Genomic DNA, 20,930 nt, shown 5'->3' with positions numbered 1-20,930 from the left:
GTTTCCACTGCAATGTTTTCCACAGTACCATGGTTCCTTCCATTTAAAATACAATTGTGTGGCGGGTATACGATGCGCGTCTGTCAGGTTCCTGAGTAAATAGACAGACATTTAACATCATTAATAAACATTGTTATGTCATTTTATTTATTTTAGCCCCATCATTTTATTTACTTGAGGGTTCATGCTCAATTATTTGTATTTCTCATTCTTGGATTGGTTTGAGCCTTAACCTCTGATTTCAGAATGCAGGTGGGAACCCAAGCCGAGATGGAGGGCAGAAACAAGAGTCTTGATTGGGTGACAGGAGGACAATGTTTATATTCCAACATTCTAAACTGCCTTTCATTTTAGAAACCATGTGAACAAGTCATGTTTTTTGTTCTCTCTTAAGTCTGTGATTAATGATCAACTTGAAAGACATTTTGAACCCAGAAGACTCTTCATTCTACGGGGAAAAAAGAAAATATACTCCAGTTTTAAGTTGAAGAAGAAGAGAATTCGTTTCACTCAAGCTCAATTGTTATTAAGCTAAGTACAATTCTTTCTTCTGTTTGTTTACAAGTTTCCAGTTGTCAAAAGTGTAAGGAAAAAAGCTCATCAGAAAACAAGTTTCAAAAGAGTTAAATATTATGACTTTTATGTGCATTTAATTACAAGACATTTCTTCAGAATACGAATTTTGAGTAAAGTTAAATACTGTGACTTTCGTGCACTGTTTGCATAACATTTCATGAGGAAACTCGTGTGAACTTTCTAATGTTCTATTTGTTTACCTTGCCAGACGCAAGCTGACGTGATTTTCGGTTTCCTCGTGCATTACGGTTTTGACGGCGAGATCAGCTGATTTTGAAGGCGGAGTTCCAGTTCGCGTGTGAGTCTTTGGCGGCGTGTTCCCCTTTGAAGAGGTAGGAGAAGATCAGCCAAATTTGAAGGCGCATTTCCAGTTTGTGTGTGTGTCTACAGCGGCGTGTTCTCCTTTGAAGAGTTAGGAGATGATTCACGCGCATATCTTATTATTCCCACATTGGTAAGGTAAGCTTTTCGTTTTTTCTTCATTTTTTACCGGCGCGTATGGCGTTATTTCATTTAATCTATTTCCGGATTACATGGCCACTGTGTGAACGGCTAGAATCCGTTCAGAACATTTAAAGAAAAGGTTAACTTGTGTGGTGACTTCATTGCTGCAGAAGTCATCTTATCTCAACCCAGAGCAAAGTATTAATTCCTAATAAGAAGCAATGTGAGCATTGTTTAACAGGATCAATAAGGAGAACTTTGTATATATTAAAAAAGAAAGTGTATTGGTTATCACCAACATTGCAATGGACACTTTTTCTTTTGTGCCAGCTGTCATCAAGGTTTGCAAGCCTAAGAGAACTCTCTTAAAAGATTACTGAGTCTCTTTGGTAATTGGTTTTCCTCTTTGAACATTCACTCAGTTGTCAGAGGAAGATACCAGTGAATCAAAACCCTGTGAACTCATTCTTACTTGCTGCATTTCTAAACTCAAATTGAAATAAAAAAAACTTGAACTCATGAGATTTAGTAAACCCTTTGGAACTCAATGTGTTTCTGGTTAAAATTGGGTTCAGGTGTCAATTCATCATTTTGAGTAGGGTTTTAATTGGAGTGCCATAAGAACTTATACTGGGCATTTGCAGAGGAATTTCAGGTAAAAGGTTTTTGTAGTATTTTATAAAGAAAGAAAAGAGTTTTCATTAAATGTTTTATAAACTTCTCATCTAGGCAGAGACCGGATGAAGATCGAAGATCCAGTGTCTGAGTTTGTTATTTTCTCCACTTCCCCCTCTGCCCCCAGGTTGTCTCGAACTTAGCTGTTTAGTTCAGTTGAGAGCGCAATATCTTAGTGGGAATATGGGGCTCAGCAGCTCCTGTGTTGGATTGAAGTTTGGACATGACAGCGTCACATCTGCCTCCTTTCATTGGCACTTACATTGTGACACTCTGAAAGGAGCTTTATATCATAATCAGCGACAAAAAATATTGCAAATGGGAAGTTATGGTGAAGGTGTGGTACTACAAACATAGCATCATTGTTAAATACACTATGCTAAAGCAATGTTATGTCTATAGTGCCCTAATAAAAATCTATGACATTCACTAACAAAAACGTTGTTAAAGGGACGTTATGGTTAAGTTTCACTGGCAAAAACCCATGAAATTCAATGGAAAAACGTTGTTACTGGAAAGTTATGGTTACAGGTAAAACCGAAAAACCCCAGACATTCGCCAGTTATGGTAGGCTAAGCAACCATAACTGGAGCTACCACTGTGCACTGCAAGGACTAACACCCATGACATCAAAGATGACATCACAGATGACATCACAAATGTCATTGAGAACATGACTGATAACATCACATGTGTATTTAGTTTTCATGAAAAGCCTTCACAAGGGATTGGCATTGTACCGTTGGAAGAACTATTATGAGATAAACAGTTCATTACCCAATGCATTTCTATAAACAGCATTGCATTACAGAGTTATTTCCAGTACATGACCCAACTCATGTACAAACGTAGGAACTGTCTGCAGCATGCATCATACAGGTGCTTTATTCAAAATGTTCCCATGTTGGATAGTGAAATGAAATGATGAATGCTTTCGTTTCAAAGTAGCTAGGAATGACTCACTTACTACATAATGGTACTAATATACACAAAATATAAAGAGACAACAACGCATACAAATATGAGCATCTACAAGGACAGTACACTTAGAACACAGTAGCACTTCTACCAGAAAGTGTTCATACCCTAACTGATTATATTCATGCACAGAAATACACAATGTGTTTCAGGCTTACTTCTTCCCCCATGTATATGTATCATATCATGTGCCTGACCCCTAAGGAAAGTAGTGTAAGACCATATGAGAAGGGTAAGGTCAACAAATATAGTACCTTTTCAATTCAGTGAAGAAAACCACCAAGTGTACATGTAACGCTGACCAAAAAAGAGGGAGCCACAAATGTGATGTCATCAGTCAGTCATCAATGACATGTGTGATGTCATCTTTGATGTCATGGGTGTTAGTCCTTGCACAGTGGTAGCACAAGTTATGGTTGCTTAGCTTACCATAACTGGTGAATTTCTGGAGTTTTGCAGTTTTACCTGTAACCATAACGTCCCTGTAACAATGTTTTTCCATTGATTTAAATTGCTTTTTGCTAGTGCAACTTAACCATTACGCCCCTTTAACAACGTTTTTTGTTAGTGAATATATAAATAAATACATTCTGAAATAAAACATCACTATACAGGTTGAACAGGATGGGGGCAGGTCACATCCCTATCTCATTCCCTTAGCTATCCAACATTCAGTCAGTTCACTCATCATGCCAAATTTAACAGCCAGTTTATTGAAGTGTAATCCCCTCAAACAGTAGAGGAGGCATGTTCATTCATAACAGTTGTGTTCACTGGTGTGCTTTGTCCTTAGATTTGGAAGTTGTCTTCACATTCTGATACTATTTAAACATTTGCCTAGTCATATGGATAGTGAATTTGTCTTTTGCAGTTATGAGAGTGGGCACAAAACAATCTTACACGGCAGTCATCTCTATTATCAATTAGAGCAACCTTGGGTTATTTCCTTGTCTTCTAGGGTTGAATTCTTTGAAGCAGCAACATAAGGTACCATTATATATGGTCGAGTTGACACACTAGACATTGCTTGCTCGCTATGAATGCATCATGCTCTATCAGCATAATGACTTACATGCCATTATTTTGTTTGGTGCTTTTCTCTTGCTTCTCCGGCTTTGTGGATTTTGGCATAAACATGTAATCTTGTATCCTTTGATATTTGAAATGGGTTTGCTAATGTGTTATACTTTTTGATTTTGTCAATAGGGTGGAAACCCCTAATATGCCTTTTGGTTGTTTTTGTTTTCACACAATTGCCATTTGAACATGCTTAAAATGTTTCATACCACTGTTCATTTTGACTGTTGGAACACAATGTACACCTCATGTACGGCCTTGAGAAAGAGCAGCGCTCGAAACACGTGTCAGCTGGTTCAGAAGTTGCTTCGTCTTGTCAAATATCTTAATTAAATACACCAACTATATGCATCTGCCTAATCTCATAGGCTGATTGTTTTCCACTGCGTGTTAGTGCCTTCCTTAAGCTTGCATCACACCTGTGCACCCTCCATTGGGGAAATCTAATCTAGGGCTGCTTTTACATCTGTGCGCCCATTTTTGCGCTTTTTTGGGCAACATCAAATTTAGGTATGCTTTTTAAATCCGTGCACTGATTGTATGCCTTTGCCACACCCTCCTCTGCGCCAGCCTTGCTGCTAGGCCACTTGGTGAGCTCCCTTGCACGGTGCAGCTCCACTGCTTATCTCTCTCCCACCCTCTACTCCCATGGCACTCTCTATCTCTCCTATCGATTCCAACTGCTATTTTATCACGTATCCTACCTCTCTCACAAAGTCTGAGAGAAAAAAACAGAAAAAATCTCTCCTGGATTGGAACCCAAGCTACCTATTGATCACACTTATGTCAATGCCACTTTCAGACAGACTTTCACAGACATCCTCTTCACTGTCCCCTCTCCTGACCTTTGGACCCCTCATCTGGTCTCCACTCTTGCTCTTTTCTCCTCCTCACCCATTAATGGTGGCACTAGGTGGGAAGTACTCATTTCATAGTTCTCATCCACTATGTGTATTATTAATGTCTATCACAATGGTGCTATCTTGACCCAAGGTTCTCAACCTACTCTTGTCCTTCTTAACCAGCACCTGCCTTCCCTCACAAACATAATCCCTTCTCCTGCCACCCCTTGTTCCTCTCCCTACACTTCTTTACCACCAACGATTGGAGTACCACGTCCCTGTACATCCCTTTGGAAAACCTTCAAAGGTGGTAGCCAGCTTCACTTAGCTACTCTGAATGCTTACTCTGCCATCAAACACTCCTCTGACATCTGTCTCCTTCTCGCAGACTCTGACCTGGTTGTCCTCGTTCTTACAAAGACATGGTTCAATGCCAGCTCTGTCACTGCTCTTGACACTCTCCTTCCTGAGGGCTGCAAAATCCTCTCCTAACCCAGACCCAACATGCCTGGAGGTGGGTAGGCCCTGATCTTCCCTGAGTGAATCCCTGCTTCCATCATTCCTACTCCTTTTTTGAATGCCTTGTCTGTAGGCTTGGGGTGTTGCCTACTCCCTATCTCACCTTCGCCACTATCTACAGACCCCCTGGCCCTATCTCACTCTTACTCACTGAGGGGGCTGACCTTGCCTTATCTTTTTCAACCTCTTCTTCCAAACTTCTCCTCCTTGGTTACTTCAACATTCACCTTGACTCTCTTGAAACATCCACCTCTCAGTTCTGGTTCCTCTGTGACTCCCTCTCTCTCACTTTTCTTCCTTCTAGCCTGACACACTCTGCCGGCCACACTCTTGATGCCATCATCTCTGGGGCCCATCCCTATCGCTAACCCAGTCACCACCCCCCTCTCCTTGTTTGAACACTCGCTCCTTTCCTCCCACCTGGGGACCCCTGACCCTCTAGCTGAGCCACCCTCTGCACTTCCAGCCTCCTTTGCCATCATTCGACCGCTGACGTGAGTGTCAGTTGTTGCATTTGCCTCCACCTTCATCCCCCCTCTTACCCCTGCCCCTGTCTCTCCCTCTGCCTCTGTTCTTCCTAACCTGCACACTGCCATCTGTAACACTCTTGACATTCATACTCCTGCCATGAGGATCTCCCTAAAACTTGCCACCAAGTACAACCGCTGGTACCACTCCGATCTAGGCAATATCACGTCTCTATCTGCTCAAAGAAGTGTGCCCACATCCAAGCCCGGATCTCTGTAGCCACTAACAACACAGGTGATCCTTTCAAAATCTGCAATAAACTAGCCAATCCACTTGCAATCTCTACCTCTCTCCTTCGTTCCCAGGCACTCTGACTTGCTTGGCCTCCCACGTCACATCCAAAACTCAGGATATCCTGTCCTCATTATTCTCCACCCCATCTCCTCTCCCATGCCTACTCCCCTGCCTCCCATGCCCCCCCTCATAATACACCCCTCAGTCTCCTCCTTCCTGCCCTTAGCACCAGATGAGTACATTAAAATGATCCGCTTTATGAAGGCTCCTCAAAACAGGTGCTCCCCTGCTCCTCCAGAACCATTAAGGAGGACATTTCCTCTCTTGCCCTGTCTCCTGCTGTCCTCTGTAACCACTAGTTCACCTCTGGCTCTTTCCCTTTCCCTCTATCCCTCAAGCACTCCCTTGTGCACCCTCTCTTAAAAAAGCTGTCTGCTGACCGCTCCTGCCCCACTATCACACTACCTCTACTACCCCCTTCCTGAAACTCTTGGAGAAGTTGGTCCATCACCAACTGACCCTACACACTGATCTTGTTGTTTGTCTTCATGGCCATCAATCTCGATTCCAGGCATCCAGAGGCATGGAAACTGCTCTCCAGAACACCCATGAAACCATGCTTGCAAATCTGGACTCCAACTCTCCTGCTGTTCTCATTCTCCTTGATCTCTCTTCTGCCTTTGACACGATCAACCATTCCATCCTTTTTAAATGACTCTGTGGCATCCTCAGTGTCACTGACCGGGCACTGGATTTCCTCACTGACTGCCTTTCCCAGCTGAAACTGGCCCCTTTCTCCTCCACCACCACTCTCTCTACCTGTGACATCTCTCTATCCCATCGCCATGGCTCTTCAATATCTATCTCGCCCCTCTATCTCACATGATCGCCTCCTTCTCTACTCATTTCCAGTGTTATGCTGATGACACACAGCTTTCCTTCAAACTTCCCTCTACTTTGCCCTCTCCTTCCTCCTCTCTCATCCCTTACTGTCTGTCTGTCATTCAGGCATGGTTTGCAGCAAATGATCTCTGTCTCAATGCCAGTAAGACAGAGATCCTCCTCATTGGGACACCTGTGCCATCTTTTCCTCCTACCCTCTGGCCACCCTCTTTGGGCCCTCTACCCCCACCATCGTGTGAAGCCAAAAACATTGGGGTCATCTTCGACTCTGCTCTCTCGATCACCCCTCACATCATGGACCATACAATGAAGTTCCACTTCCAGCTCCACCTCCTCAGAAGCATTCTTCCTTTTCTCACCTTCCCCCAGAAGCTCAATGTCCCCAGAGCTCTGGTCCTCTCCAGGCTGGACTACTACAACAGCCTCTTTCTCATTCTCCCGCTTTCCTCCCTTCGCCCCTTCCAGCTAATCCAGAATAGGGCTTCAAGACTTATCCTTGTTCTCAAGCTCAGGGACCATATCTCTACAACCCTAAAATCCCTCCACTGGCTCCCGGTGGCTGCAAAGATTAAATTCACGACTGTCTGCATCATCCACAAGGCCTTCTAGGGCCTGGCACCACACTATCTCCACCTTTCCCTCCCTAAAACCCCCCTGCTTGAGCCCTTTGCTCCCCTATCACCCCAACTCTTTGACTGTCAAACGCGTCTCCAAGCAGAGAGTGGAGGTGCAGGTCTCTATCCTTGGCTGGTGCCTAATTTGGAGCAGCCTCCCTGCCCCTCTCAGACTTGAGCCCGACCTCCTTAAGCTCCAGAAACTGATCAAAACTCTGCTCTTCTCTACCTCTTTCCCCTTTGCTGCTAATCACCCCACTGCTGCTCTGACCAGTGGCTTGATCCTCATGAATCCCACACCATCCCAGGTCCTTCTTCCCAGTCAATACCAGCACCCCCACCCCAGTGCACTGCCGTACCAGCCCCTGCTTGCTGGCTCCAAATCCCACCCTTGAGAGTCACCTGTACTAGCACTTAGCCTGAGGTCTCCTCCTTGCCTCCCCTTAGCATTTCCTCTCCCAGGCCCCCTTCCAGCATTTGTCCACTACGCTGATCCTCCTTCCATCCCCATCCCTTGCACTTCTCCTCAATGCACTTGCACGGCCGAATGCCATAAGGCCTCCTAGGACCACGATTGTATATTTAATGTTTTTTGCCATTGTTATTATTTCCGCTGTTCCCTTCCCATTTAGCCTTGTAGTGCTTTGAAACACAATTCTGTTGTATAAAGTACCTTACAAACGCTCAATAAAATAAAATAAAAATCCCTCCTGATTTTATCAGCCTTTTTCATCATATAATTCTGCAAGTTCTTTCCTGCATGGCAGGGGGAGAAGCTGGCACACAAAGGGAAGAGGCATATGCAAAGGCCACAAATCCACAAGGGAAATCAACAAACACATGTCCGTGGAGGTGGTGGGACCAAAGGGATGCGGAGGATTGTATAAGAAATTAAATGGCCTGCATATACCACAATTGTGTTAACTGTTTAGAACCATCCTACCTTCATGATGACCAGGGTTAACACCAAAAAAAGATAGCTAATAAAAGTAACAATGTAGGGCTAACAAAAATAAATGTTTTCACAATCTGCTCTGGGTGTCTCAGATCCCGGAACTCTCAGTGCAAATTTAGTTTTACAGATGTGCTGACTCCAACCTTCTGGCCACTGCACCCTAAACCACAAGAACCACATAGGGGAGTTTTTCACTAATCACACCTTTCTATGAAGGTCTAGGGCCCCAACAGATTGATCCTGCTAAGTATGGTGAGGTTTTGTTAAGAGGGGGTAAAGTTATAGGAGGGTCCCGTAATTTGTGTTTTTTTCCCATAGACGCAATGGAAATAATAAAATGTGCTCGCAGCTACAGCCCAAACCGGTGGATGGATTTTTACCAAATTTGTGGCAGGAGTGGCAGCTTCGTCCCGAAAGTGTGCTTTGTGCTGGTGAAAATCCGTCCAGTATTTCTTTTTTAATATGACCAAAAAGTAGGTACCAAAAAATTTGTGATATCTGGGTTCGGTCTGCGGACCCACTTCCCTATTTGGTTCGGGGACAGGCCTCTGATTGGTCCGGAGGGCAGCGCAATGTCCGCAGACAGCGGACACGCCCACTGATTGTTCAATATAATGTATCTGGGGTGGGTCATATTTTTTGGAAACGCCCGCCAATTTGGATTCTCGGACAGTGCCCATTGTCTGCAAACAGTGCAGTAAAACATTTGAACATTGCACTTGTCAAACGTATGAAACAATCTTTGGGGAGGTGAGGGGTGATAAGGGTGAGATGGGATTTGGCCTCAAAAAGCCAAAAAATTGTTCTTTTCTTCCCCGATGTCTGCGAACAATCCGGGGCAGTCCTGTGATGTCCACAAACATATTAGATATTCTGGGGGCATCTATGCTTATATGTGCATGACAGGTTTGTTAAAATAGAAAAAAGGATAGGATGTCTCAGTGAAGTATCTATGGGAGGAAAGCAGCAGGTGCATGGCTCTATAAAGAATGAAGGAGTCTTTGTCATTTTGGATAGTGGTATGGAATGCAGAAACCTGCATTGCTGATGGTTGTCGATCAGAGTACCTGTATCTTGTGAACCGGTGTGTTTCTATGGCTGGGGTCTGCAACCTTTGTATCCTGAGACGTTTTGAACTGCAACTATCATTATCCCTTGCTGACATAGTTAATGGTGAAGAATCATGGGCGTTAGGTTGCATTCTCCTGTCCTATGGGTGTGTAGTGACCCTTGGGGATGTATTATTCATAAGGGGGTGCCCAGGACCTCGGAGCCAAAATGAGCACTCTTACTCATGTTACTAGCCGGTTTGTTGGAGCGAACTCTGGCTAGGTAGTGGAGCTTAATCATAGCTCTATAATGTTAATGTGTTACTAGCAAGATTGGTGGCAGTTGGCAGTCATGGAGTTGAATGCGTACTGTAAAATGGTGAACAATTTTGGAGGAGAGCCAGTTAATTGGGTAGAGTAAACAAATGGCTTTACATGGAGTGGGGGAGACTTCAAATGTAAAAATGTTTGTTGCCCACTGGGAGTGAGGTCATATGTGCCTGCCGGTGAAGTGAATAGGTGGTTAGTTGGATGTTCCTGGCAACAATCATGTTATTCTGTTTACAATGAGCAGAAACATACCTTAATGAGAACATTTCATATTGGTTTATCACTCAGGTCCTTATTGGTTTCTGGTTATTACTATAACTAAAGGTGAAAATGTCCTTGTGCTTGCTCCCAAGGCCTTGCTTTGGTATGCATGGTAAGCAATCCATGGAGATTTAAAGTTAATTCTCTTTTTTGATTATGGGCCAGTGATGGGTACACAGTGCAAGTTTTAGTAGCCTGTTGAGTATTTGTTCCAGAATTCCAAGGTAAAGGCTGTGGGCATAGCTGAGCCTCAATAGCACCAGAAACTTAACTGCCACAATAATCTTCATGAAGGTCACCTAGTGATGTATGCATCATAAGATGTGAAGCTGGCAAAAACAACTTCTAACTCTGGCTTTAACCTGTGTGTCCAGTGTTGGGTTGCTATGCATGGTGATTCTCAGATTCCACAACAAAACAAAAACCGCGATGATGTCTCCATGAGGTCAAAGCAACAAAATATGTAAGCTTTGTAGATTTGATTCCAGAGATTCTTCCCCGGATATGTATTTTCTTTGCAGAAAGTTCTGGGTGTTTGTGTGCACCTGCACTACCTTCTTGGCTCCTTGTCAGGCTTAGCATCAGAGCTTCCACAATGAGGATGGCTATCTGAGCTAGCTCCTCTAAAGGCTCTGCCTACTCAACCTCTTCATCTTACTGTCTTAGGGTAAAATCACTAGTACCCAACACCCTATAATTGTCTGCCTCCTTGATTGATTGCTATGATCTCATGCCTAAGTGGACATGCTACATATCTCCTTCATTACTGTCTTACATTTTTTGTGCTTCCGACCTCCTTGAAACATTGCCATGTGCTCGTAACTCCACCTCTGCTCACATTCATTGGTCATGGGGGACATTCCTGATGATCTGTCACCACCACCTGTATCTCTATCACCACCCCCTTTCTGGCAGTCCATTCCTCTTGGGTCCTCATTTGACCTTCCCCACATTATCCCCTACCAGTTTTCTGAGGCTCCTGGTTTTCTCTTGTCTCATTCCTTCCATCAATAGTCACTGGAACACACTCCTCCTTTTCTCTGTTGTTGCCACTTCCAACCTCCTCTTGATTATACCCATCCTCATTTTTCGCTCTTTTGTGGTCACCTCCATCCAATGCTCAATTGCGCTCCTCCCGCTCTCCCTTTATGTCACTTACAGCCACCTCCTGATCATTCTTCTTCTCTTCCCCCAAGAATTCACCTTCAATTTTCACTTGATTACATTCCTCATTCTCTGTCTTGATGGCACATCCCTCCCACCTCCTCAAAACTAAGTTCATCTTCCTCGCTCTTGTTCTCACATCCAACCTCCTACTGATTACACTCCTCCTCCTCTTCCTTGATGACACCTCCAAACTACTTTGTACTTATTCCTCATTCCCTTCCATCTACAATTCCTCCAGAGGCCAGCTCACTCCACCTGGTGTTATTTCAAACACCTCATCACTGTTCCTCACCTCACTAATACAGTTTCTCCTTTGGGAAACTACTATAACACATCCTTCCCTTTGCTGCACCACAGCCATCTTCTGTCTTCATCTCTAACTCTCTCCAAAACTCATTTTCCTTCTCAATAATCTGACACCACTCTTAGAGACCCCCCACCTTATATATAGCATGCTTGCTATTGCCTACTAAGCCACACTTGCTAACGGCACACATATCTTTAATTATGGCTTTTCACCTGTGGCTGTGGCTGTGCCTGCCACCAGGTGTAGAGGTGGTATGAGTTTTGAGCAAGTCTTTCTGCCATCTCCAATCTACACTCTGCTATGTGTGGATATGGATTGCAGTTGGGGACATCCATGCTCAAACTAGGTATCCTTCAGCCACCTAAGCGAACCTGACACAGTGTTTTCACAGAGTGCCTTGGGTTTTTCAGAACCTAACCCATTCAGTGTTCGCTTCTGGGAGGGGTCAAACCACAGGGATGTGGGCAGTTTAGTGCCCTGAGGATGGGTAGGGAGTATAGCTTACCTCTTTATTGGAACACTCATTCTTCAACTCCATGGTGGTGGACTTTGGAAAGTCTGCTTTTCCAAAACAGGCCCTAATGAATGCTTCTTTTAGTCCAGGAATGAATCAAACAAAATTAGGAAGACCGCTTCCTTGTACAGGCACCAAACCACAGAGGATCATTTAAAATCAAGCCTGCTTCAAGGGGTCCATTCCTTGTTCGGGTAACTAGTGACTTGTGCCTTTTTGAATCATACCCAAAGTGCTTAGCTGTGCAGGAAGCTTTGGAGACAAGAAGGAAAGAGAATCCCACAGAAAACAAAGATGGAGGAATCCTTCCTCCCTTGTGCTCTGCTCTTCCTGACTGCCTAAATCCACTTCCTTCTATACACCTGCTCTTCAAAGGACTGTTGTTGTGCGCCCCCCTATTGTGAGGCAGGACTTTATCATGGAATTGCCTCTTTGAAGACATGCTCCCAAAAAATCTAATTTTCGAGTCAGGTAGGGCCAGGAAGGGAGGAGTTACCCAACCTCCGAGAGTGTCAATAGAGGCAGGCATCATGCCCTTTGTCTGTTTCCCTGGAATGCAGACAGACTGGTGCCTGAAATGAAATCAGAATTGCCTCACATATCTGGTCTGAGCTCACAGGTTTGACACTGGTATTGTACACATCAGATGTGGCTTATAATAATTTCATGAATCATCAGCCAATCTAGGTATGGCTTATGTTTCTGGACTGTCCTGCCTCCAGGCAATGTTTTATCCGAATTTTGATGGTTTTTGAATTTAGGTGTAGACTTCTATGCCACCTCTGCACTGCAATGACTTGGTTGTCACATCAGTTGTTTACTAGAACATGTGCAAGCTCTAAAACTGCTCTTTTTTATGAATGAGCAGGATTTGCACATTAGGATACTGCTGCAGCAGGTACAGGTGTACTCTATGCCTTTGGCATGAAGGTCGATGAAAGGTATGGATTACCAGCATTACAATGTTCTGCAAATCTGGATCAAATGTCGCATAGATTCATGTGAGAACCCTCCGGACATTACTTGCTACAAGACATTTGGAACCCCCATCCCTTTCCCTGGATTTCAGCCCCTTCACAAATGAGACGGTTGCCTCAAGTCGTGAAACATCAATGTGGTCGTAGATGGACAAGAACAAACCTCATTTTAAGTGTCTCAAAACACTGCACTGCACCAAGGTGAGGTGACAGGTGGCGAGAACGCACAGAAGATCCCAGTACGGTGCAGCATGCCAACTCTTGTCTCCACTCCATGTCTGCTCCAGGGTATGTCAGCCAGCCACACACACCCATTCTCAGCACAGTTTACTTCAGAGCACAAAGCACCTCAAGTGATTAGTGACTCAGAACTGCAACCTAGAGGTTCATGGATTTTCTACAACTGATTGTTATCGTGTCTGGCTACAGAACCTTTGTGTGTACATTTTGTTAGTTAAAAAAAAAAAGGAGCTAGGGCTTTCATACAGTGGCTAGATTCACACACCCACAAGAATCAACAATGATCTGAACAAAAACACAAATATACAAACACTCACACACACACGCGCACACACACACACGCACACACACGCACACACACACACACCAACATGTCAAAGTATCTTTAGCTCTAATGCATGCAAAAAAAGGCTAAGAGGAACAAACATTGAACCAGAGAACAACAAATATCCACATACACACACTCTCTCCACACCTGTCATAAACATGCTACAAGATCAGACTACATCATGAAACAAAAATGTATGTTTCAAACACTGACCTCAGCTGCACTCTATGTACTCACACAGACATGCTGCCACAGAATCAGTCCCCAGCATATACTGTCTACTTATATAGTGATAGCCACATCAAAACACATGCATATTCAAAGATCAATCCAGATGGAGCAAAAAGGAAATCATGTACAGTATTCTTATAAAAATACACACAAACACACTTTCACACAGACATAGACACAGACACACACACACACATGCTCTCATACTTTCCATAAACAGAAACCAAATATAAAAATGCATTTATATTTTATTTTTCACAAGGTGTCTAACAAATGGGGTATGACACATTGGACGAGCCTCCCCTTGAATACCCAAATGCACACAGCAAGACAAATACAGACATGCAAATGAATTGCAGAATGCCATCATGTGTAAAAAAAAAAAAAAAAAAAAAAGCATTTGAACAGAGGGATGCAACTCACACATGCACATGGTCACACATATAAAGGTCTACACATCTCTTGTCATATGACCTACATGCACTCTCTCACACACACAGGCCTCCCATGAACAACAATCACATGAAAAACAAACCTCAATCCATTCATGCAAAAGTGGTCATACATGTCATGTCAAACACAAATGGTTCTACCTCGCAGTTTTACACCTATTAAAAAGAACATGTCAACATCAAAGAACTCATCACAACAAAGCAGGTCCTCCAGCCCTCAATCACACTCTGCCCAAATAAAACATGCTTACATTTATAAAATATCTTTGTGTACTGCTCATTGAGCCAATGAAAATGCCTTTAAATTCACTCACAATACTCATAAACTCAGTTTCATACTGCATTAAAACATGATTCAAAGCAACAGAAGACTCCTCACTTTGTAAAAGTGAATCCCCAATTAACTATCCTAGCTCCCACTCACACCTTACCCAAATACTACATGCTAAAATGTCAAATGAAACAACCAGTACTGTTCATCAAATTAAAGAGAATGCCCTATGTCTCCTACATAACACTCACAAGTAAACATGCATCCTTGTTTTGTAACACACCTAAAACCGATCTTAAACACCAGAAGACTCATCAACTCATCAAGAAATCCTCATATCGACTCCTCCAGCAGCAACTCACATGCCATTCAAGCACAACTTCCTAATATTTCGAACAAAACATTGGCCCTCATTATGAGTAAGCCAGTATGGGGAAAATGCTGGTAAAACTGCCAGTACAACCGGCTCCTGTGTTGTTCCTGGACCGGCTTACTCTAAGTCTGCCGCTGGGGGCAGCAACTACCGGCAGGTGAGGCCTGCTGATCCTTCAGGTGCCTACCAGCAGACCTTTCACTGTCCCATTTGTTCATGTGTAAAAAAAGGGGTACCTGTACAACCATGGTCCTCCAAGTAAGATATATATGGGTACAAAAGAAATGGACCCTGGTATTGGGGCTAGAACAATATTAATGAACAATCTTTATATTAACAAAATATATTTTATTCTTTTCATAAAACCACTTTAGTTTTTGTTTACTCGTTAATCACAACGACATATCACAATGTTTGACAACTTTTCAGTCTCTTCACCAATCATACACTCTTTCATTCCATACCATTACTGATTCATTCTAATAAAACATGTCCAGGAAAAAATGTTCTATCACAAAAGAAATCTCTAACATTGTACAATTTTGGTTACACCAGTGATCATTCTTTGTGTGTGTATATATATATATATTCAGTAAAAAAAACTTTGTTAAAGGGACGTTATGGTTAAGTTGCGCTACTAAAAACCTATGAAATTCAGTAAAAAATGTTGTTAAAGGGACGTTATGGTTCCAAGTAAAACCGAAAAACCCCTGAAATTCTCCAGTTATGGTAAGCTAAGCAACCATAACTCACGCCACCACCGTGCATTCCTAAGACTAACACCCAGGACATCAAAGATGACATCACAAATGTCATTGATGACATCACTGATGACATCACATGTCTGACTCGCTATTTCTTCCTTTAGTGATATATCTTAGACAGTAATAATTAGGAACAAAGAAATCAAAAAGTACTATATTTGTAGACTTATACTTCAAATATGTTCTTACAATAATTTACTTAGGGTCCACTCACAGCATATGAAACATATATATAGGATAAAATACACACTTAAAAGATATCAATGCTTTCTGTGTATGAAGACAATCAGTTAGGTTATCAACACTTTCTTATTGTTCTGCTGTTTTTTTATTACTGTACTTTCTCTGGATGTGCTCATATTTGTATTTGCATTACTTTCTTTAGGGTGCAGTCACATCATGTGATATTTGTACATAGGGAAATAGTAGGCTTGAAGCAGAGCAATATTTTCTGTGCATAAAGATAATCAGTTAGGTTGTGAACACTTTCTGCTTCTACTGCTGCTTTTTTGCGTACTTCACTTTCTCTATATATACTCATATTTGTATGTGTTGTTGTGTCTTTGTGTTTTGTATGTAATAATGAAATTATGCAGTAAGTGGTTTCATTAGCTACTTATTACATGTTGCACAGTACACAAAACTCTAATAAGAAAACATTTCACTATTCAACATGGGAAGATTATGAAAATTGCACCTCCATCATGTATGCTGCACACAATGCTTATATTTATACATGAGTAGCTTAGTATGCTGTAAAGAACTTCATAATATAATGCTATTTATATCAATGCATTGCCTAATGCTCAAGATAGCTCAAGATATCTATTCCAATGATCCTTGACACTTTTTTCATCAACATTATAATAAGAATCCCTTGTACAGATTTTTCATGAAAAGTAAATGCACATGTGATGTCATCAGTAATGTCATCAATGACATTTGTGATATCATCTTTGATGTCGTGGGTGTTAGTCTTAGCAATGCACGGTGGTGGCGCGAGTTATGGTTGCTTAGCTTACCATAACTGCTGAATTTCAGGGGTTTTTTGGTTTTACTTGGAACCATAACGTCCCTTTAACAAAGTTGTTTTACTGAATTTCATAGGTTTTTAGTAACGCAACTTAACCATAACGTCCCTTTATCAAAGTTTTGTTTTTATTGAATATACAAATACATAGTGTGAATTTGATAGATGTTTACTAGGATTCCCATACTTTATATACATATAACATAGAATATAATGAACCCCCTGCTAGTGATGTTGATGTCTGCGGACTGTGCGTATGTCCGTGGAAGGATGCGGACAACATCAACACTACCCAAAACCCATAGATATCTTAGATTGTTCTATCATGCCATATAAACACTGAACAAGTTCAAAAACAGCACATAAACACATTATAAGTAATAATAAATAAGAAGTGCAACCGATATGTGTAACACATCAACCATCCATTTAAATACCATATGTACTAAAATGGAATATACCAAAACAAAAAAGATATGCTTCCAACATAATTACCTCACAGAAACTGCACAGGTAGGAGCAACTTAGATCTACACAACAGTAAGAACACAACTTACCAGAAACTAGTAACTAAACTTCATTTTTCTTATATATTTCTAAACTTTCTGTATTTGGTATACTAAAAGTAATATATGTTTTTTTACACAGAAATGTCCAGTACTTTGAATGGCTTGAAGAAAATGTGCCACGTGAGGAAATGTCTGAAGACAGTGAGACTAATGGTAGACACTTCTCTATAAAGGCAAATTAATAATCATTACTTTATATGTACTTAAACTATATATATTTTTTAACAGACCATACAAACATTGAAAATAATACAGGAAAAGAGAAATTAGAAAATACTCTGCAGCGCATGGGACAAAAAATGGATATTCTTATTGAAAATGTCAATCTTTTGAATTTATTTTTGGAGGACCACATAACAGAAAACATTGACAGGGTGATTCATAGAATTTCGCAGAAAAGTGTCGCAAGCGGCTGGCGCAGAGTGTCCGCGTGCGATTGACTGCGCCAGGCACGTGCGCTAAAACCGTTTCCGCGCACAGCGTATTCATTGATTTCAGGCTTCCAAACCAGCCATGGCGCAGAGAATCGCAGCGACCCTGCAGCAGTGCCAGTAACGCCCCCAAGAACGCCCTCGCGCAAGGAAAAGCCATCAAAATCGATAAATCATCGCAAAGGGCTGCGCTAACCCTGGACCAGTTCACCGGGCTGGCAAACAGCAAACGCCAAGCGGGGAACGTGTATTGCAGGGGTGCGCGGGAAGTTCCACACGCGACTGGCCCCGTGCAAGCAGGGTACGTGAATTTCAGGGGTGCGCGGGAAGTTCCACACGCAATTTCAGCAGGGTACGTGTATTTCAGGGGTGCGCGGCAAGTTCCACACGCGATTTCTACAGGGTACGTGCATTTCAGGGGTGCGCGGGAAGTTCTGCACGCGATTCCAGCAAGGTATGTGTATTTCAGGGGTGCGCGGGAAGGTCCACACGCGATTTCATCATGGTATGTGTATTTAAGGGGTGCGCGGGAAGTTCCACACGCGATTGGCCCAGTGCGAGCAGGGTACGTGTATTTCAGGGGTGCGCGGGAAGTTCCACACGCGATTTCAGCAAGGTATGTGTATTTCAGGGGTGCGCGGGAAGTTCCACACGCAATTTCATCAGGGTACGTGTATTTCAGGGGTGCGCGGGAAGTTCCACACGCGATTGGCCCAGTGCGAGCAGGGTACGTGTATTTCAGGGGTGCGCGGGAAGTTCCACACGCGATTGGCCCTGTGCGAGCAGGGTACGTGTATTTCAGGGGTGCGTGGGAAGTTCCACACGCGATAGTCCCAGTGCGAGCAGGGCACGTGTATTTCAGGGGTGCGCGGGAAGTTCCACACGCGATTGTCCCAGTGCGAGCAGGGTACGTGTATTTCAGGGGTGCGCGGGAAGTTGCACACGCGATTGTCCCAGTGCGAGCAGGGAATGTGTATTTCAGGGGTCCTGGGGAGTACTACACGTGAATTGGCCGTGTGGGTCCTCCCAGGTGTACGCTCCACAACCTCCACGGCCCCTGCAGGCAGCCCACACCACGGGGGACTACCCTGCCCCCCTACTCATGTCCCGCAGGCAGCCCATCCACCATGGGCATGCCCCCCAGCCAACCCACATGTCACCTTGCACTACTGATCAACAATGCATGTCTCCCACCACCCCCACCCCCCAGCAGTGCAGGGGCAGCCTCCACCAGGCCCCCACTCATGTCTCCCACCACCCTCAGCCACCAGGGGCAGCCTCCACCAGGCCCCCACTCATGTCTCCCACCACCCCCACCCCCCAGCCACCAGGGGCAGCCTCCACCAGGCCCCCACTCATGTCTCCCACCACCCCCACCCCCCAGCCACCAGGGCCAGCCTCCACCAGGCCCCCACTCATGTCCCCCTGCACCCCCAACCCCCAGCAGTGCAGGGGCAGCCTCCACCAGGCCCCCACCCATGTCTCCCACCACCCCCACCCCCCTGCCACCATGAACAGCCCCCACCAGGCCCCCACCCATGTCTCCCACCACCCCCACCCCCCAGCAGTGCAGGGGCAGCCTCCACCAGGCCCCCACTCATGTCTCCCACCACCCCCACCCCCCAGCATCCAGGGACACCCTCCACCAGGCCCCCACTCATGTCTCCCACCACCCCCACCCCCCTGCCACCATGGCCACCCTCCACCAGGCCCCCACTCATGTCCCCCTGCACCCCCACCCCCCAGCATCCAGGGTCACCCTCCACCAGGCACCCACTCATGTCTCCCACCACCCCCACCCCCCAGCAGTGCAGGGGCAGCCTCCACCAGGCCCCCACTCATGTCTCCCACCACCCCCACCCCCCAGCCACCAGGGGCAGCCCCCACCAGGCCCCCACCCATGTCTCCCACCACCCCCAACCCCCGGCAGTGCAGGGGCAGCCTCCACCAGGCCCCCACTCATGTCTCCCACCACCCCCACCCCCCAGCAGTGCAGGGGCAGCCTCCACCAGGCCCCCACTCATGTCTCCCACCACCCCCACCCCCCAGCCATCGGGGCAGCCTCCACCAGGCCCCCACCCATGTCTCCCACCACCCCCACCCCCCAGCAGTGCAGGGGCAGCCTCCACCAGGCCCCCACTCATGTCTCCCACCACCCCCACCCCCAGCCACCAGGGGCAGCCTCCACCAGGCCCCCACTCATGTCTCCCACCACCCCACCCCCCTGCCACCATGGGCAGCCCCCAACAGGCCCCCACTCATGTCTCCCACCACCCCCACCCCCCAGCAGTGCAGGGGCAGCCTCCACCAGGCACCCACTCATGTCTCCCACCACACCCACCCCCCAGCAGTGCAGGGGCAGCCTCCACCAGGCCCCCACTCATGCCTCCCACCACCCCCACCCCCCAGCATCCAGGGTCACCCTCCACCAGGCCCCCACTCATGTCTCCCACCACCCCCACCCCCCTGCCACCATGGGCAGCCCCCACCAGGCCCCCACTCATGTCTCCCACCACCCCACCCCCAGCAGTGCAGGGGCAGCCTCCACCAGGCCGCCACTCATGTCTCCCACCACCCCCACCCCCCAGCAGTGCAGGGGCAGCCTCCACCAGGCCCCCACTCATGTCTCCCACCACCCCCACCCCCTGCCACCATGGGCAGCCCCCACCAGGCCCCCACCCATGTCTCCCACCACCCCCACCCCCCAGCAGTGCAGGGGCAGCCTCCACCAGGCCCCCACTCATGTCTCCCACCACCCCCACCCCCCAGCATCCAGGGTCACCCTCCACCAGGCACCCACTCATGTCTCCCACCACCCCCACCCCCCAGCAGTGCAGGGGCAGCCTCCACCAGGCCCCCACTCATGTCTCCCACCACCCCCACCCCACAGCCACCAGGGGCAGCCCCCACCAGGCCCCCACCCATGTCTCCCACCACCCCCAGCCCCCAGCAGTGCAGGGGCAGCCTCCACCAGGCCCCACTCATGTCTCCCACCACCCCCACCCCCCAGCAGTGCAGGGGCAGCCTCCACCAGGCCCCCACTCATGTCTCCCACCACCCCCACCCCCCAGCCACCAGGGGCAGCCTCCACCAGGCCCCCACCCATGTCTCCAACCACCCCCAGCTCCAACAGTGCAGGGGCAGCCTCCACCAGGCCCCCACTCATGTCTCCCACCACCCCCACCCCCAAGCCACCAGGGGCAGCCTCCACCAGGCCCCCACTCATGTCTCCCACCACCCCCACCCCCAGCCACCAGGGGCAGCCTCCACCAGGCCCCCACTCATGTCTCC

At 46.0% G+C, this 20,930-nt stretch overlaps 1 long non-coding RNA gene across 1 annotated transcript in view; it reads left to right on the top strand.

The window, feature by feature from the left end:
• The first annotated feature begins 870 nt into the window (after positions 1-870).
• LOC138579133 (uncharacterized) overlaps positions 871-20,930 on the top strand; it is a 119,358-nt gene continuing 99,298 nt past the window's right edge. Inside the window, exon 1 of the long non-coding RNA XR_011304005.1 lies at positions 871-1,035. This is a non-coding gene — a long non-coding RNA (uncharacterized lncRNA). The remainder of the gene's footprint in view (positions 1,036-20,930) is intronic.

Source organism: Ambystoma mexicanum, chromosome 1p, assembly GCF_040938575.1.
Source record: "Ambystoma mexicanum isolate Mex_15411 chromosome 1p, UKY_AmexF1_1, whole genome shotgun sequence".
NCBI lineage: Eukaryota > Metazoa > Chordata > Amphibia > Caudata > Ambystomatidae > Ambystoma > Ambystoma mexicanum.
The sequence above is the reverse complement of the archived record's forward strand: the minus strand, read 5'-3'. Positions and strand labels throughout refer to the sequence as shown.